The sequence below is a fragment of the Zootoca vivipara genome, chromosome 16 (assembly GCF_965207765.1).
Source record: "Zootoca vivipara chromosome 16, rZooViv2.hap1.1, whole genome shotgun sequence".
Taxonomy (NCBI): Eukaryota; Metazoa; Chordata; class Lepidosauria; order Squamata; family Lacertidae; genus Zootoca; species Zootoca vivipara.
Genome location: NC_142599.1, coordinates 37,174,944 through 37,191,428, shown reverse-complemented (window position 1 = coordinate 37,191,428; position 16,485 = coordinate 37,174,944). Strand labels below are relative to the sequence as shown.

The following is a 16,485-nucleotide window of genomic DNA, read 5'->3' as shown; positions in this document are numbered from 1 at the left end:
ATGCTGGGCTAGGCGGGTCACTTTTATTGGCTATTATCTGGATGATCCTGTTGGCCAAAGGCCAACTGAACTGAACTTTGATTCCCCCTTGAGTCCTTCCGGTGAGAGCCGCAGGGCAATCACTTTATTAGATGGTAGTCTGATTGCTTTAGCTGGCATATGCCATAAAATATCCTAATGACCGGATAGCTGCCTCCAACGTTGGAGGAAAAATGTACAGCTATTGTGCATCAAAGGGGAAGGAGGCTATTTTAGTAAGGCTGCTATGACAACTCTGCTAGCGTCTAATCTCTGCCCACCCAAGTCGCCTCCAGGATGAAGTCTACTCTTTCAGTAAACTGGGGACCACACAGGCCTGGAATGAGATGCAGCTTGGCAGAGCCCCCACCTCCAGATCAGAAGGCACCAGATAATTAAACAAATGAGTTTATTAACCAATACAAAGTACAACAGCATTACATTTAAACATAAATAAAAAGAGCAAAAGACTTGGTTCATGTTTCAGGTAGGTTATATTTTGCATGGCTTGGGGTGTCCATGTGGTTCTCTCCAGATGTTACTGAATGATTCCAATGCTTTAAATATGCTTTTCATTTTAAATAAAAAATGTATTATTTTGCTATGTTGTTGTCTACCATCCTGGGCTCCTTTGGGAGGAAGGGTGAGAGAGGATCACGACAGATAACAATAGGAGCAACTCCTCCCATTAGACTCAGGAGCCAGTTTGACCAACCACCAGGGATAATGGGATGGGGAGCCTAACATCTGGAGGGCAGGGCAACACACTGCCTGCCCCTTTGATGCAGTTAGAGAGACCCACAGCAAAAGGCAGTAATTTTGACTCAGAAGCCAAAAGCTTCTCTCTCCTCCCTTCTTTTGCAGCCTCCGTATCCGGGCTGGACTGAAGACTTCCTCTTGGACTCGCCTCCAACATTAACACAATAGCACAACCTTGATTGAGGATGTAGGTAGGGCCAGAGGGTGGGTGACTATGGTGAACCCGTTGCTCACATGCATGTTTGCTTCCTTTGCAGTGCCATATTTACGTATAAGCTAAACAAGTTATAGCTTAGGGCTCTTGGGCCTCCCAAAAAAAATTCAAAGGGAAAAAACCCTGGATGTACATTTCCAAAATATAAGATAAAAAACTAATAAAATAAAACCTACATCATTTTAAGTTAGAGCTTAATAATTATTTCACTATTAATATACTTCTTCATAATTGCATTTCAGTCCAACAATTACTTTGACAAAATACATATTTTGTTACGTGCAAATGGCTTTGGATACCTATTAGGTCCATAAATTACCATGCAGGATATATTCAACACAAAGAACAGCGACAATTTGTGGTTGCCAAAGGACAGCTGGACATATAAAGGGCCCCATTATAAAGGGCTTAGCGCTTCATCAAACCTAAATTGGTCCCTGTTCATTTGAAGGGGCTAATCCTTGCCACACCCCCACACCCCACCTACAGCTACTTACAGAGGTGGACCAATGGCATTAAGGCAGCTTTGCAAGAATAAATACATATATCACACTCCCTTTCAAAAATGGGAACACAAACTATAGTACAAAATACACTCATGTAACTCCCAAGACAACAGCAAATAATAAACAAAAGTGAGAATTGGAACAATATGTTGCAGAAGTAGTCCCGCCTTCGTTTCCAACAAGTCCATTTCAGAGGCCTCCAACTCCCAACTTTTGTCTAGAATACTGTGCCAATGAACACACCAAGGCCCCTAAACCAGCCATTTCCCCTATATCTATCCATCCATCTATCTACAGTTGAACGGAATCTGTTCCGGAAGTCCGTTCGACTTCCAAAATGTTTGAAAGCCAAATTGGGGCTTCTGATTGGCTGCAGGAAGTTCCTGCAGCCAATCGGAAGCATCGTCAGACGTTCAGGTTCCAATAACTTCCAGGGTTGCAGCGTTCGGGATCCAAAACGTCCGGGTTCCAGGGCGTTTGACAACCAAGGTATGACTGTATCTGTCTGTCTGTCTGTCTGTCTGTCTGTCTGTCTGTCTGTCTGTCTGTCTGTCTGTCTGTCTGTCTGTCTTTTCTGTGAACTTTGGTTCCCCTTAGCCCAGCTGTGTCTCCCTCTTTGGTGTGGTTGCAACAGAAGCCACTCATTATGATGTCTGTGTATTAAAAATGGAGAAAAGGAGGAAAAACAGTAGCATGGAAAAGCAAACCCATGGTCCACAGTCCTCATGACAAGGCCTAAGTCGATAGCTGTTTGAAAGAAGAGAAATCTTTTTTTCCTCTTCAAAAACAGAGAATCGGAAGGTAAAGCAGCCATTAGCAAGGCTCTTCTCAAAAGTTTTCTCCTCTTCCAATCAAAGAGGTTTCCATTTTTCTTCCTGATTCTCAGAGCTCTTTCAGAAGTTCTTAGAAATTTGGTGGCTTTGAGGCTGATCTTATCACTGCCAGGTGACTGAGGGCTTTTTCTGAGTAAAAGTTTCCCTGGAACTTCAGAGGCCCCCAAGCTGTCAGCACTTCTGGACCTCAGACACGCCTTGTGATGCCTTGATCTGCAAAAATACCATGAGAATGGTGGTTTTTGCTATGTGTGGGACTATTTATGAGGCTCTATCACCATGGGCAAATCCGCTTGGTTTTTGTTGTCATCGTCCCCAGGAAAATGCCTCTGTGAATTGAACTTCTGTTGCAGAAACTGTTCCCCCCAGATTGACCCTCTCTGGCAGAGGAAGTAGGAACAATTCTCTTTCGTTCTTAGCGAAGTACATTTCTAATGATAAATCATATGCTACGATAGAAGGTCTGATGATGTATTGTCAATAAAATAAAAAAAGAGAAACAGAAAAGGGAAGTTACTTTAAAAAAGAAGCTTTGCCCTGTTCTCAAACAAAAGGGAATCGGAATTAGACAGATATAATTCATGCCTGCATCTTCCCTAGAAATCTGCAGTACTAACATAATGATTGTACATAATATAAAAATGGAACACTTAAGTGGTTTATAAGCTCCATATGGTGCCTATATGTCTGCCTTTCTGACAATTCATTAATGGTTCCCTTTTTCTTGCGGGGGGACCAGAAATTGCCTTTGCACAGACTTCCTCTTGGCCCAGCACACCTAGTGAGCTGTTTAAAATAAATAAATAAACAGGTAATTTGGAATGTCTGCAAATACGTATTTGATTCAAGACGGCAAATGGACCAAATTTAAAACAGAGTAAGATGCTCTGATTCGGGATGGAGAAAGGGCTGGATTTTACAGACGGTGGGAAAAGCAAGCAAGCAAGCTCTTTAACCAATTGCAAAAATGTACTTGGCAAGGAGTGGAGTAAATACAGCAGCGATTCCTGATATTTCCAACAGCCCAGGCCTCCGTGGTAATGGAAAAATGCCTTGAAAATTTGGAATTCCCCATTTTATCAGACCTGCAGGGAAAAGGGAAACAGAAAGAAATGTACAATCTTTCAAGACAGACTAAAACTTGTGTGATTCAGAATGACCTCAGTTTTCTGTTTCCTAGGCTAGAACCATTAAGCTTTAATATCTCGTGTCCACAGTTGTTCCATCATGTAATGGAGAGCAGAGTTAGCAAACAAATAAGAAATATAGCAATTCATTTTTGATTGCTCTGTTAGCCCCTCAGTAAAGCAAACATCAAGGGAGTAATGCCCATTTCAACATGTTTTCTTGCTCCCTCATCAGCAAGTTTTCACCATCACCACCAATAATTTCCTTAAAATGCAAATTTAATAAGCAGTTTACGAAGGAGGAAAAATCGAAAAATAAAAATGTGTATACAGAATTTGAAACCAGAAATACATAGCTAAAAACAGAGAAGCCATTGATAAAAACATTCAGTAAATATCAATGAATACCAAAACACAACAATGTGATGAATCTTATGAGCCCCAGAATGCCTGCTTAAATAGAAGCGTCTTTAAGAGGTGTTTAAAGCTTGCCACTTTTCTCCTGTTGGGGCTCAATAAGAGCAACTTAGCATGTACCCTCCAACATTTCTCTGATGAAAATAGGGACGTTCCATTCCATAATGATAATTTTACTATTTATATCTGGGTTGCCCCAGCCGCTCTGGGTGGCTCCAGCATACTGTATATAAAAACATAATAAAACATTAAACATTAAAAAACCTTTCCTAGACAGCTGTATCTTGGAAATTGAATGGAATCCATTCCGGAAGTCCATTCAACTTCCAAAACGTTTGGAAACCAAAGCACGGCTTCTGATTGGCTGCAGGAAGCCAATGTTCGCAAACTGGAACACTCACTTCTGGGGTTTGCGGCGTTCGGGAGCCAAAACATCCGAGTACCCAAGGCGTTCGGGATCCAAGGTACGACTGTACAGGATTGCTTTCAGACGGCTTGGAGTAGGATAACTCCATACCATCCAACATTTCTCCAGTGAAATGTCCTAAGTCTCCCAATAGACTGCAATCTACGCAGAGAGTTAAAAACTGGCAGTGATCTACCCCCATTTCTGGGGTGCAGGGCTAAGATGTGTTTTTTTAGGAAGGAAAGTGGTGTTTTTTGGGGTGCAGGTCAAAGTTGTTGAGCTTTTTTTAGGGAGGAGGAAAGCCCTGGGTTGAGCTTCTTTGGGGGAGCCGGTAATCTACTACTGTTGGACATGCCTGTCCTAAGGGAAAGTGGGACATTCCAGGATCAAATCAGAAACCAGGACTGCTTCTCTAAATCATGGACGTCTCTGGAAAATAGGGACACTTGGAGGGTCTGTTAGCATGAATTCCCCCTGTTCCGAATTGCAGCCTCACCTTGCTCACGTGACCTGTTCAGAATGACGTGCGGGGAGCTGCAGCATTGCATATACTGTGGTATCGTGCAGATGAGCATGCTCCTGAAAGAGGGAAACAAAATAATATCCTTTACAGGCCCTGTGCTAAAACCACTTGGATGACGCACATTGAATGACCAAGATTAGCAGAGCTGCACATATGTGATTCTCTGCTTATATCATTTATAATGGCCTTTGGGAACCACTGAGAATGGAGGCATGGCGGCTATGCAAGACTTTGGATCTTGCAAACGCTGCTCATCTTTCCCAGTCCTTGCAGGAGATTTTGAGAAGTGGACCTGGGACCTTCTTTCAGGCAACGTGTGGGCTCTGCCATTTAGATGTGGCATGCCCCCTGAAGATACGTCTGCAGTCGTCTAAGATGCTCCAAACCAGTGATGGCCAAACTTGGCCTTCCAGCTGTTTTGGGACTACAACTCCCATCAGCCCTAGCTAACAGGACCAGTGGTCAGGGATGATGGTGTTCGGGTTTTTGCTGAGTCAGTAGCATAAAACACCATCAGATTGCTTCTTCACTCAAACTAATCTAGGTCAATCGAATCTAGGTCAAACTAATAACATTTGGCAGAAAGCCAAGGTCTGCTTCTACCTTAGCAACAGCGTTTCTATTGGTTGAGGTTCAACACTGAGACTAGTTATCTGTGAAAGCCAGTTCAGTATGTGTCGTGGTGAGTGTAGGAGAGAAATTGCTGTATAGGTTGAGAGAGAGACAGAAAGGAGAGGATTTATTTTGCTTTGCTTTGTATATAGAAACTCTGTTTTCTTTTCTTTTAATAAATCCTGTAAATAGTTTATTCTGCGTCCAGACGTCTAGTCATTTCAGTTACCGCCAGAAGCTTCCGGAAAAACCTGCGCAAACTCTGCTGTGTTCAGGCTGCAGTCACACCTGACACTTAAAAACTCTAAGAGGTTATGGGAAGGACACTGGCTGGTTCCTGGCTGGCGTGTTGGCATCAGTGAGCTGGTGAAGCCGTGGACGCGTGGAATCGTTTGGACAACAGCTGCAGCGTGGAAGTGCTGGATGCTGTGTTTCCTGTTCTCTCTCGGAGGCCGTGAGTAGCTGGTTCCAGGTTCCAGGGAACATTGCTCTCAGATGGCGTCACAACCGTTTCAGATGGCGTTTGAGCGTCTGAATGACAGCAACTACTTGCTATGGTCTGAACGCATGCAGGCAGTGCTGCAAAGGGAGCATCTCTGGCAGGCTGTGAATAAGCCACCTGCGAGGCCAGATGATGAAGACCTGGACGCAGACCAAAGAGCAAGGGCCACCATTATCTTGGGGCTTGAGGATTCCCAGTTACCGCATGTACGGGGGATTAAAACAGCCAAAGGTGTGTGGACAGCATTGAAAAACCTACATGTGCGTGAAACTGCTGTTTCCAAGTTATCTATTCGTAAGTCATTATACAAGGCGATGTTACAGCCTGGAGTGACAATGCATGATCATCTGCACAGTTTACAGATGAAGTTTGTAGAACTTCAGGAAAGAGACTGTACATTAGCCCAGGAGGAGAAAGTGTCTATCATTTTGAGCTCTCTCCCTGAAAGCTGGGACAATTTAGTAATGACTTTTGAGGCAATGAAGGAAGATGATTTAACTGTTAGTTATGTTACTGGGCGTTTGCTGGAAGAATGGCAGAAACGGGAGGACAGGTTGTTGGCTGCAGAGGCATCGACAAGCGGTCGGCTTGGAAACAATGTGAATGCCGTTCCAGAAGGGAAGCAGCAACCACCACGTTCCTGTGAAGAGTCAGCGTATGCTGTGCGGCGGTGTTTTCGGTGTGGATCGACAAAACATCTAAAACGCGGGTGCCCAGAGGTGACGAAGTATCAGCGACAAGATCAGCAGCAGCAACAGCAGCAGCAACAGCGGCAGAAGAAATTTTTCAAGCGTAAACAGTCGGCTCATCTTGTGACAGCCGTGGTCAAGGTTGCTAATGAGAAACAAACTGTCTGGGTGGTTGACTCAGGTGCCACTCGTCACATCGTAAATTCTGACGAGTTGTTTGTTTCAAAGAGCGTGGCACAACGTAGCCAAATTGCTCTCGCTGACGGGAGAACTTCTGAGGTACATTCGGGGGGTTCAGTGTTTGTTCCTTGTCTGCGTGAGTGCCTGGAGAATGTGTTATGTGTGCCCTCACTAAGAAGCAACTTAATGTCAGTAGATTGTTTGCTAAAAGCTGGTTTCAAAGTATATTTTGAAGAAAACAGCTGTGTTATCAAAAAGAATGGTGAGATTCTGGGAACTGCTAAGTCAGAGGGAGGTTTGTTTATGCTTAAAGCAGGTTCTCCAATTTCAGCAGTAGTCAGTGAATCTCAGCCTGTGTTGGGTAACAAAGCTGTGCATGACAACTGTGTGCATTTATTACATAGAAAAATGGGACATGCTGGCTGGAAAAGTATTTTAAAAATGCCTATGCTAGCTGATGGGTGCAAACTGAAGAATTGTAATAAATTTTTGGATTGCAATGTTTGCAAAAAAGTTAAAACCCAGAGAGTATCATTTCCCAGAAGTGATAGAGTGAGCGATACACCGCTACAGCTTGTTCATATGGATGTAATTGGTCCATTTGCTGTTAGCAGAGGTGGAGCACGTTTTTCTTTGACTATTGTGGATGACGCAACGCGTTATTCCTGGGTTTATCCCATGAAAAGCAAGGGAGACGTGTTTACCAAGTTCAAAGGCTGGGTGGCGTCTGTGGAGAGGTTTTTTTCTCTCAAACTGAAAAGGATTCAGACGGATAAAGGTGGAGAATTTTTGTCAAATGCTTTCCGTGATTGGTTGCATAAACGGGGCATAGGGCATAGAAAAACAAACGCTTTTTCTCCTGAAGAAAATGGAGTTGCGGAGAGAAAAAATAGATCTTTACAAACTATGATGTTTTCTATGATTGAAGATGCTGGGTTACCAATGTCCTTTTGGGCGGAAAGCATGGTTACATCTTGCTATCTTCAGAACAGACTATTCCATCAAACCATTGGTACAACTCCTTATTTCAAATTGTTTGGAAAGAAACCTAAAGTAGACCATTTGCATGTGTTTGGGTCAAAAGCATGGGTACTTATTCCCAAACAGGTACGCAAGAAAGGAGAGCCTAAAACCAAGCAGCTAATTTTTGTGGGTTATCAGGAGCTTGGAAAAGGATATAGGTTCGCAGAAGGAGCAAATGGGATTGTAATTTCCAGAAATGCCACTTTTTGTGAGCATAGTGGTTGGGAGAAATTACATGCTAACACAGGACACAGTGTTAGTAAAAAAGAGCCTGAGAGTGGAGAGTCTGAGAATGAGGGGGAGAAAAGTACAGATAAGATATCCTCACAGCAAGAAACTAGTCAGACTTCACCCGTTGCTAAGGAACCGAAAGGGGGGCGAAGTTCTGAGGGGGAAAGTGAGACTGTAGAAACTTTTTCTCCCAGGCGATCTCAGAGGAAAAACAAAGGTGTACCACCAGAACGTTATTCTCCTGATATGGCTAACGTGTTTAATGTTTTAGTGGAGCCACAAAGCTATCAGGAAGTGCTGAGTTTGCCAGAAGAGCAGGCTAACATGTGGTTACAGGCTATGCAGGAAGAGATGTCTTCTCTAAATGAGCATAAAGTTTTTACACCAGTAGCAAAGCCTGAGGGGGCTAAAATTGTGGGCTGCAGATGGGTGTATAAGCTTAAGCCTCTAGTAACAGGAGGGTACAAACACAAGGCTCGTTTAGTAGCACAGGGGTATACTCAAAGACCTGGACTGGACTTTGACGAGACTTTTGCCCCGACTGTCAGGCCTGAAAGTGTAAGGTTACTTCTGACAATAGGAGCTAAAAGAAAGCTGAAACTCAATCATTTTGATATACAAGCTGCATACTTACATGCATCTTTAACTGAAGAACTTTACCTTACTGAGCCACCTGGCTTTGAGACAGGGTGCAATAGAGTGTTAAAGTTAAATAAAGCTCTCTATGGGCTTAAGCAGGCTGCTAGATCCTGGAATAAATGTCTTCACGAAGCATTGGTATCTTTAAATTTCAAACAGAGTGTAGCAGACAATTGTGTCTATGTTCGTGGAACTGGAAATGAACAAGAGTTGTGTCTAATATATGTTGATGATGTCTTATATGGTTGCAGGTCAGACAAACAGACAAAAAGGTTTGCAAAACAACTGTCTAGCAAATTCAAAGTAAAGGACCTAGGTCCAGTTCGATCATATTTAGGCTTGGAAGTGTGCTGGGCCAAGGATGGTAGTTGTTTGATAAATCAGCAGAGTAAAATCAAGCAGCTTTTAATTAACTATAGGATGCAAGACTGCAAAGGAACTGCAGTACCTATGGAGCCTGGATTTATAAAATCACTTCACACAGATGAGAGCTCATTGTTTGAACACCCTGAACTATATCATTCAGTTATTGGGAGTTTGTTATATCTGGCACAGTGGTCCAGACCAGATATTAGTTACGCAGTTGGCATATTAAGCAGACTGGTTTCAAAACCTACGCTTAATGCCTGGAAAGCAGTGAAACAAGTACTAAGGTACCTTAAGCAAACAATTGGCTATGTTTTACAATTAAATTCAGAAGGAGATGAAGTACTGTATTGTTACTGTGTTAGTGACTGGGGAAATCTGCCAGATCGAAAATCTGTTACTGGTTTAGTCATTATGTTTGGTGGGGCGTTAATTAGTTGGCGGTCCAGGAAGCAGAACGTAGTAAGTGGATCGTCCACTGAGTCGGAATTTGCTGCAATTAATGAATTATGCAACGAAGTGATTTATTTCAAGCAGTTGTTAACAGATATAAATGTAAATTGTGAACAACCTGTACAAGTTTATGTGGATAACCAAGCATGCATAACTTTGAGTAATACAGAAGGTTTGAAATCACGTTCGAAACACATTGCAGTGAAATACCAAAACGTACGTTGCTGTGTACAGAATGATGTGATTAAATGTACTTATGTATCTAGTGAGGAAAATATTGCTGATGTGTTAACTAAACCGTTGTCAAAGATCAAGAATAAACAAATGTGTAAAGGTTTAGGTTTGCTAGAAAAAGCAAGTGAAGAGTTAATTGGTTCAGAAGAATCTGAGAGGGGGTGTTCGGGTTTTTGCTGAGTCAGTAGCATAAAACACCATCAGATTGCTTCTTCACTCAAACTAATCTAGGTCAATCGAATCTAGGTCAAACTAATAACATTTGGCAGAAAGCCAAGGTCTGCTTCTACCTTAGCAACAGCGTTTCTATTGGTTGAGGTTCAACACTGAGACTAGTTATCTGTGAAAGCCAGTTCAGTATGTGTCGTGGTGAGTGTAGGAGAGAAATTGCTGTATAGGTTGAGAGAGAGACAGAAAGGAGAGGATTTATTTTGCTTTGCTTTGTATATAGAAACTCTGTTTTCTTTTATTTTAATAAATCCTGTAAATAGTTTATTCTGCGTCCAGACGTCTAGTCATTTCAGTTACCGCCAGAAGCTTCCGGAAAAACCTGCGCAAACTCTGCTGTGTTCAGGCTGCAGTCACACCTGACACTTAAAAACTCTAAGAGATGGGAATTATAGTCCCCAAACAGCTAGAGGGCCGAGTTTGGCCATCACTGCTCTAAATCAAGAAAGGACAGGCAGAGAATTCTAGGCAAGGTGGAGCTTAAAAAGAAAAGAGGTCTACAAAAGCAAGGATGAACAGAGGGTGTGCGATGATGGACAGGAAGAAAACTGGCTTGCTGATAGCAGCTTCCAGAGAGGGAGGAAGGGGTTTATATTGAGGAACCGAACAGGGGAAAGTGTTGAATTGGGTTTGGGCAACCTGTGGTCCTCTAGAAGTTGTTGAACGAGACCTCTCATCCTTCCTGACCACTAGCCGTACTGTCTTGGGTGACAGGAGCTGCAGTCCAGCAACACCAGGGGGACCAGAGGTTTTAGTGACCTTCCAGATGTTGTTGGATAGCTCCCAGCAGCATCTGGATATGGTCCACAGATGTTCCCCATTCATGCTTCGCTGCCTAGACCTGTGATGGCCAAACTTGGCCCTCCAGCTGTTTTGGGACTACAATTCCCATCATCCCTGACCAATGGTCCTGTTAGCTAGGGATGATGGGAGTTGTAGTCCCAAAACAGCTGGAGGGCCAGGTTTGGCCATCACTGGCCTAGACAATTGCCTCCGGGCTCTCTGCTCTCCTTTCATTGCTCGCCGTGTTCTGGGAGAAGGGCCCCCCGGAATGCTCTCTAGTGATAATATTGTCAGCCAGCTGTTCCTGTTCTGCTTCTCCCGTTTCTTCTCAGCTTTTATCCTCTTCTGTCTCTGAGCTGTTACCCTCTGCAAACCACCATTGTAAATCTATACTGTCCTCCTCTTCTCAGGAAGGTTCAGGAGGAGGGGGAGGCGCTCTCCACCATTCCTCCTCAGTTCAGTCCCTGATATCAGGATAATGAGGAGCCATGGAAACTAGCAACTTCTGCAGGGTTATAGACATTCCCCATCCCTGCATCAAGCGGTCCTTCCCTAGGACCAGTGCTCAGTGTAAACTGTGGGGCGTAGTGGCTGCTTCTTATGAAACACAAAGCCACTCTTGGTCTTGTCCACTCAGTCTGCCAGAACCTGTTTTCACATGCAGAGGAAGTCCCTGACTCACCGAGGGTTTGAGATCCATCGGCTCCTCTCGCTTGGTTTAGCTGGCCAGTCAAAGCCATTTCCCAGGATTGTGGCCGCTGTCGCATTCTGACAGCTTCTGGGAGCCACAGGCGAGAGCTGAGTGCAGGACAAAGTACCCCGGAAAGAGCATGACATGTCCCCCACCAGAAGTACTACCTCTCCCATGCTACCCTCAAGGTTGCATATATTTGAAAATAAAATCATATATCCCAAAGACTCCACAGTCTCCATTCACCTTCATTCGCAAGGAAACTGAACCCCTGAAATCCCCCCACCCGTTTGGAGACTGGGGTGTATGCAACACCAAGCCTTCAAGACTCACCCTGCCAGCAACCTACCCCCTAAGCTATTATTACATGTTTTCCCATCCTAGTGTTTATATAGTACATAAAAAATGGGTCGTATCCAATGTTGGTTCTACTCAAAGTAGATCCACTGAAACTAAAAGGTGTGATGCAACCCAGTGAGTGCTGCTCTGTGTATGCCTAACAATGGATTTATATCCAGCAGCTGCTAAGGGGTCATTTCCGGATATATTCAGGTGCTCTTAAGGCATTGTGTAAATATCATTTTCCTACGCAAACATAATTGCCTGGAGGAAGTTGAATGTTTTCCATCTGTCCATCGGTTTGCAGCATAAATAAGCAAAGTGTGTTTCTAAGCCATGCTCAATAAGGTGATTACCGACTTAGAAAGAACCAGCTGTTATCTTGTTACTTCCTCGTTACTTTATTTTCACAACAACGAATATATTTCCCCTGTTTCTTTTCAGAAGCGCCAAACATCTGCTACAACCTCAAAGGCCCCTAAATGGGAAGCCTTGCGGGATTTGCAACTTTCACTTTTGTACAAATAGATGTGCAGTTTAGCATTAGCTGAAAAAATAGCTTATAAATTATGTGTTGCCTAAGGCTTGGAGGAACCTGAAAAGTTTTAGGCCGCTTAGCAGGATTTAATATTACAGTGGTGCCTCGACTTACGAATTTAATCCGTTCCGAAGGCACCTTCGTAGGTCGAAAAATTCGTAAGTCGAAAAGCGCCACTGGAAACGCGATTTCCCATAGGAATGCATCGGAAATGGAAAAATTCGCAAGTTGAAAAAACCCTATCTAAAACCGCTGCGGTTTCCGTTCGGATGTCGAGAAATTTGTAAGCGTGCGGCCATTTGCCCCATTCGTAAGTCGAAAAATTCGGTTGTCGAGTCGTTCGTAAGTCAAAGTACCACTGTATATACAACAAATACATACCCAGAAAAGCATTTATTAGGAGAAATGCGTACTAAGATTGTGGTGAATTTTCATGGGGACTTAAAAAACAAAACAAAATCACAAGTGGATGCAGAAATTTGTTGAAATAACATTGAGATTGGCAAAATCAGAAATCGGAAGAAAGAGAATTTGATCTATCCATTGCTAATTCTAGTGCCAAGCTTGCAAGATACACCCCAACTGTAGCTTTATAAGGGGTCAAAGTTAAGGTTAGATATATGCTCCTGCTTAATATTTTGATGCTTGCCTTTAGCACAGACTCACTTAAAAGCATAGGGAAGAAGATATTAACAGTAGGCCCCAAGTTTGACTCCATCTATATTTTAATAGAAGAGAAGAGAAGACTCCTGATGCTGGGAAAGATGGAGGGCACAAGGAGAAGGGGACGACAGAGGACGAGATGGTTGGACAGTGTTCTCGAAGCTACGAACATGAGTTTGACCAAACTGCGGGAGGCAGTGCGGGACAGGAGTGCCTGGCGTGCTCTGGTCTATGGGGTCACGAAGAGTCAGACACAACTAAACGACTAAACAACAACAACAAATATTTTAAGAAAAGTTAACCTAAGCTGATAGGACGCTCTTAGCAGCTGTGAGTGAGGGTTTGCAGGTACTTGGGTGAACGCGTTTGTTCACGAAGGAAGCAGTCTTCTATTCCAAGAGACTGGGCTTCCTGTGAGTTTCCTCCGAGCCAGAAAGTAGCTCTGAACAATGTTTGGGTAAGTGCTGTGGTTATTTATTTTAAATTCGTGGAAGCTTCTTCTGAATCGCATTGTTTTCAAGGCAGCCCTCACTTCCAAAACAGAAACAAACACGCAAATTACAAACGAAGGAAGAGAGAAAAGACAACAACTATAAACAGAAACGTTTATTCTAAGCAACTGTAGAACAATAACAGACTGAAAGAGCCAGTCGATTCCTGTCCTGTGATTCAACAAGTTGGGGGTGGGTGGGAAACCTTGTTTTCGTTTGGCAACCTGCATTCATGAGGACAGACTGCAGGTGCAGAGAGGCAGGGAAGGACGAGGGTTTCAGTACTGGGACATCTTCATCTTCAACTACCACCTGCAACCTCAGCATCTCTCCTGATGACCAGTGTACAGAGCAGGTTGGAATGGGGTGGGGAGGCAGGGGTGTAAGGCAAAAGGCTCTGGTTCAGATCTCTGGACCTCTTGAACGAGGAGCAGCCGCCAGAACGAACACCCACACAGCAGAAATTACATTTCCCATCTCTTCCTGCTTTGCATTTGCTGCTGCTATCTTTGCAAGGGAGGGGAGCTGATGGCCTGCTTGTGGGGGGAGGGCTCAGCTGGCGGGAGGGAGAGTGCAGAATCGCTTGCTGAACATGAGCAAAGTTGGCAAGGAGATTTAAACGTACATAATTTTGCCACATCAATTGTGACTTCACTAGTGGAGTCTGGCGAAATGAGGGAGAGGTGTAAAAGTTACCAGGGACTCCTGAGAGTTTCCAGACTCAATAGAGGACAGGACTTCTGTGCCTTGAATTGCCCTGCTCTCTTTTGAGTCTGGAAACTCTCAGGAGTCTGGAAACCTTAAAGAGAAACCAGCAGACCCTTTGTTTAATTTCCAAGCAAAGGGTCTGCTGGTTTCTCTTTAAGGTTTCCAGGCTCAGAGCAGGGCAATTAAAGGCACAGAAGTCCTGTCCTCTATTGAGTCTGGCAACCCTACCAGGGACTAGGAAATTCCCAGGTGTCAAAAAGATTATTTATGTATGCCACTACCGTGGCCCATGTTTCCTTAGCCCAAAAATGGGAAACGAACGAGGTCCCAACTAAAGAAGAATGACAACTGATGGAATATGCACAGCTTGCGGACCTAATTTATAGAATAAGAGAACAAGAAGAACATATATTTAAAGAAGTTTGGAAAATGTTTGTTGAATATCGGGGGGGGGGGAATTGTGTACATTTGAAAACGTGGGATAGCATGAAGATAAATTCAACAATGTAAATAAGTTTTGATGGATGTACGAATGGAATACTGAATGGTTTAGCTTATGTAAAAATATGCAGGGATTTATGATATGCAAAATGAACCATGGAAAGAGAAGAAGGGAAGTCATTGATACTTTAAGGTTGTTTAAATGAATATTCTAAAGTGTGAAACAAAAAAATGAATTAAAATTAAAAATAGTTAGGTAGACATCTATATCTATATCTCTATATCTTGATATTGATATAGATATATAACTATGTATATGTATAGTCACCAGGGACTCAGCTACATTGGTTAAAAAAGGGGTTTAAAATGCATTATAACACTGTGACACCAGATGGCGCTGTAGAGCTCCATCTTTAGACAACGTGATTTCTCCTTATGAGGTTTACAACGCATTTTCCTGAAACGTTTTTTTAATGTTTCTAGATCCAGCTCAGATCTGCCCCAAACATTAATTAAAATGGGTGCCATATATAAGGAGTGCACGCCCTATAATAGGAGCAGTACAGTAATACATGCTCAAGTGTTTTAATGCAGAGCAGACACATAGAAGTGGAGTGTAAATATTTCGCTTCCAATAGTGAAGATGGTAGGGGGTTAAAGGGGGGTCTTACGAACAAGGTCTTATCACCCCCCCCCCACCATTCTATTCTGCAAGAAGTTCTCACCTGGTCATCATTGCCTTCTGGGGGGCTCCTCTTTACAACCTCTGAGTACTGAGGCTCAGTAAGTGCCTCCTCCGTTGGCATCATGGAGGTAGCTGCAGTGGAGAACATAAGACATTTACTCCATGGGGTCACTCACACCTGCCTCAAAGGTTCAGGTAGTAGCCGTGTTGGTCTGACGGAGTCGAAATAAATAAATAAAAATAAAAATAAAAAAATTGTCCATTAGCACCTTAGAGACCAACCAAGTTTGTTCTTGGTATAAGCTTTCGTGTGCATGCATACTTCTTCAGGTACACTGAAATAGAAGTCACCAGACCCTGATATATAGTGGAAGGGTGGGGTGTAGGGTTGCCAGACTCAATAGAGGACAGGACTTCTGTGCCTTTAATTGCCTTGTTCTCTTTTGAGTCTGGAAACCTTAAAGAGAAACCAGCAGACCCTTTACTTGGAAATTAAACAAAGGGCCTGCTGGTTTCTCTTTAAGGTTTCCAGACTCAAAAGAGAGCAGAAGTCCTGTCCTCTATTGAGTCTGGCAACCCTAGTGGGGTGGAGTATTTCTCAGAAGGGTAGTAGGAGATGGGTGGATGACTCAATGGGTATGGTAAACCTGTTGACGACTGTTAACGACTGCAATTAGTCGTAGGGAAAAAGCAAGGGATAGGATGCAGATGACCAAAAATAGCTTTAGCATATGTAATGAGATATTTAGCATTTTTAGCATTTTTAGTGTACAGTGGACCCTCTGGATATGAACTTAATTCATTCCGGGGGTCCTTACCTACCCCAAAAAAGTCCACAACATGAGGTGCCGCTTCTGCGCATGCGCGCGACACTTCCGGGTTTGCAACCCCAAAATTATGATACCCAAAGGTGTGCATGCACACGCAAGCTTATACCCAGAACAAACTTGGTTGGTCTCTAAGGTGGTACTGGACAATTTTTTTATTTTATTTATTTATTACGACTGCCTCTAAGGGTACAGAACCATGTATTGGAACCCTAAACCCCCACAGAAAGGTACTCAAGTTTCAGAGATAAACTGTGGGGGGCAGGATGGCCATCCCAATGGATCATAGAATCATAGAATTGGAAGAGACCACAAGGGCCATCCAGTCCAACCCCCTGCCAAGCAGGAAACACCATCAA

At 43.4% G+C, this 16,485-nt stretch overlaps 1 long non-coding RNA gene across 1 annotated transcript; it reads right to left on the bottom strand.

Annotated features, from left to right (window-relative positions):
- Nucleotides 1-410: 410 nt before the first annotated feature.
- On the bottom strand, nt 411-15,709 carry LOC148683198 (uncharacterized). Its single transcript, XR_015947487.1, has 3 exons — nt 15,340-15,709; nt 4,777-4,859; nt 411-3,415 (listed from the first exon to the last, which is right to left on the bottom strand). It is a non-coding gene; the product is annotated as an uncharacterized LOC148683198 (long non-coding RNA).
- Nucleotides 15,710-16,485: the final 776 nt, after the last annotated feature.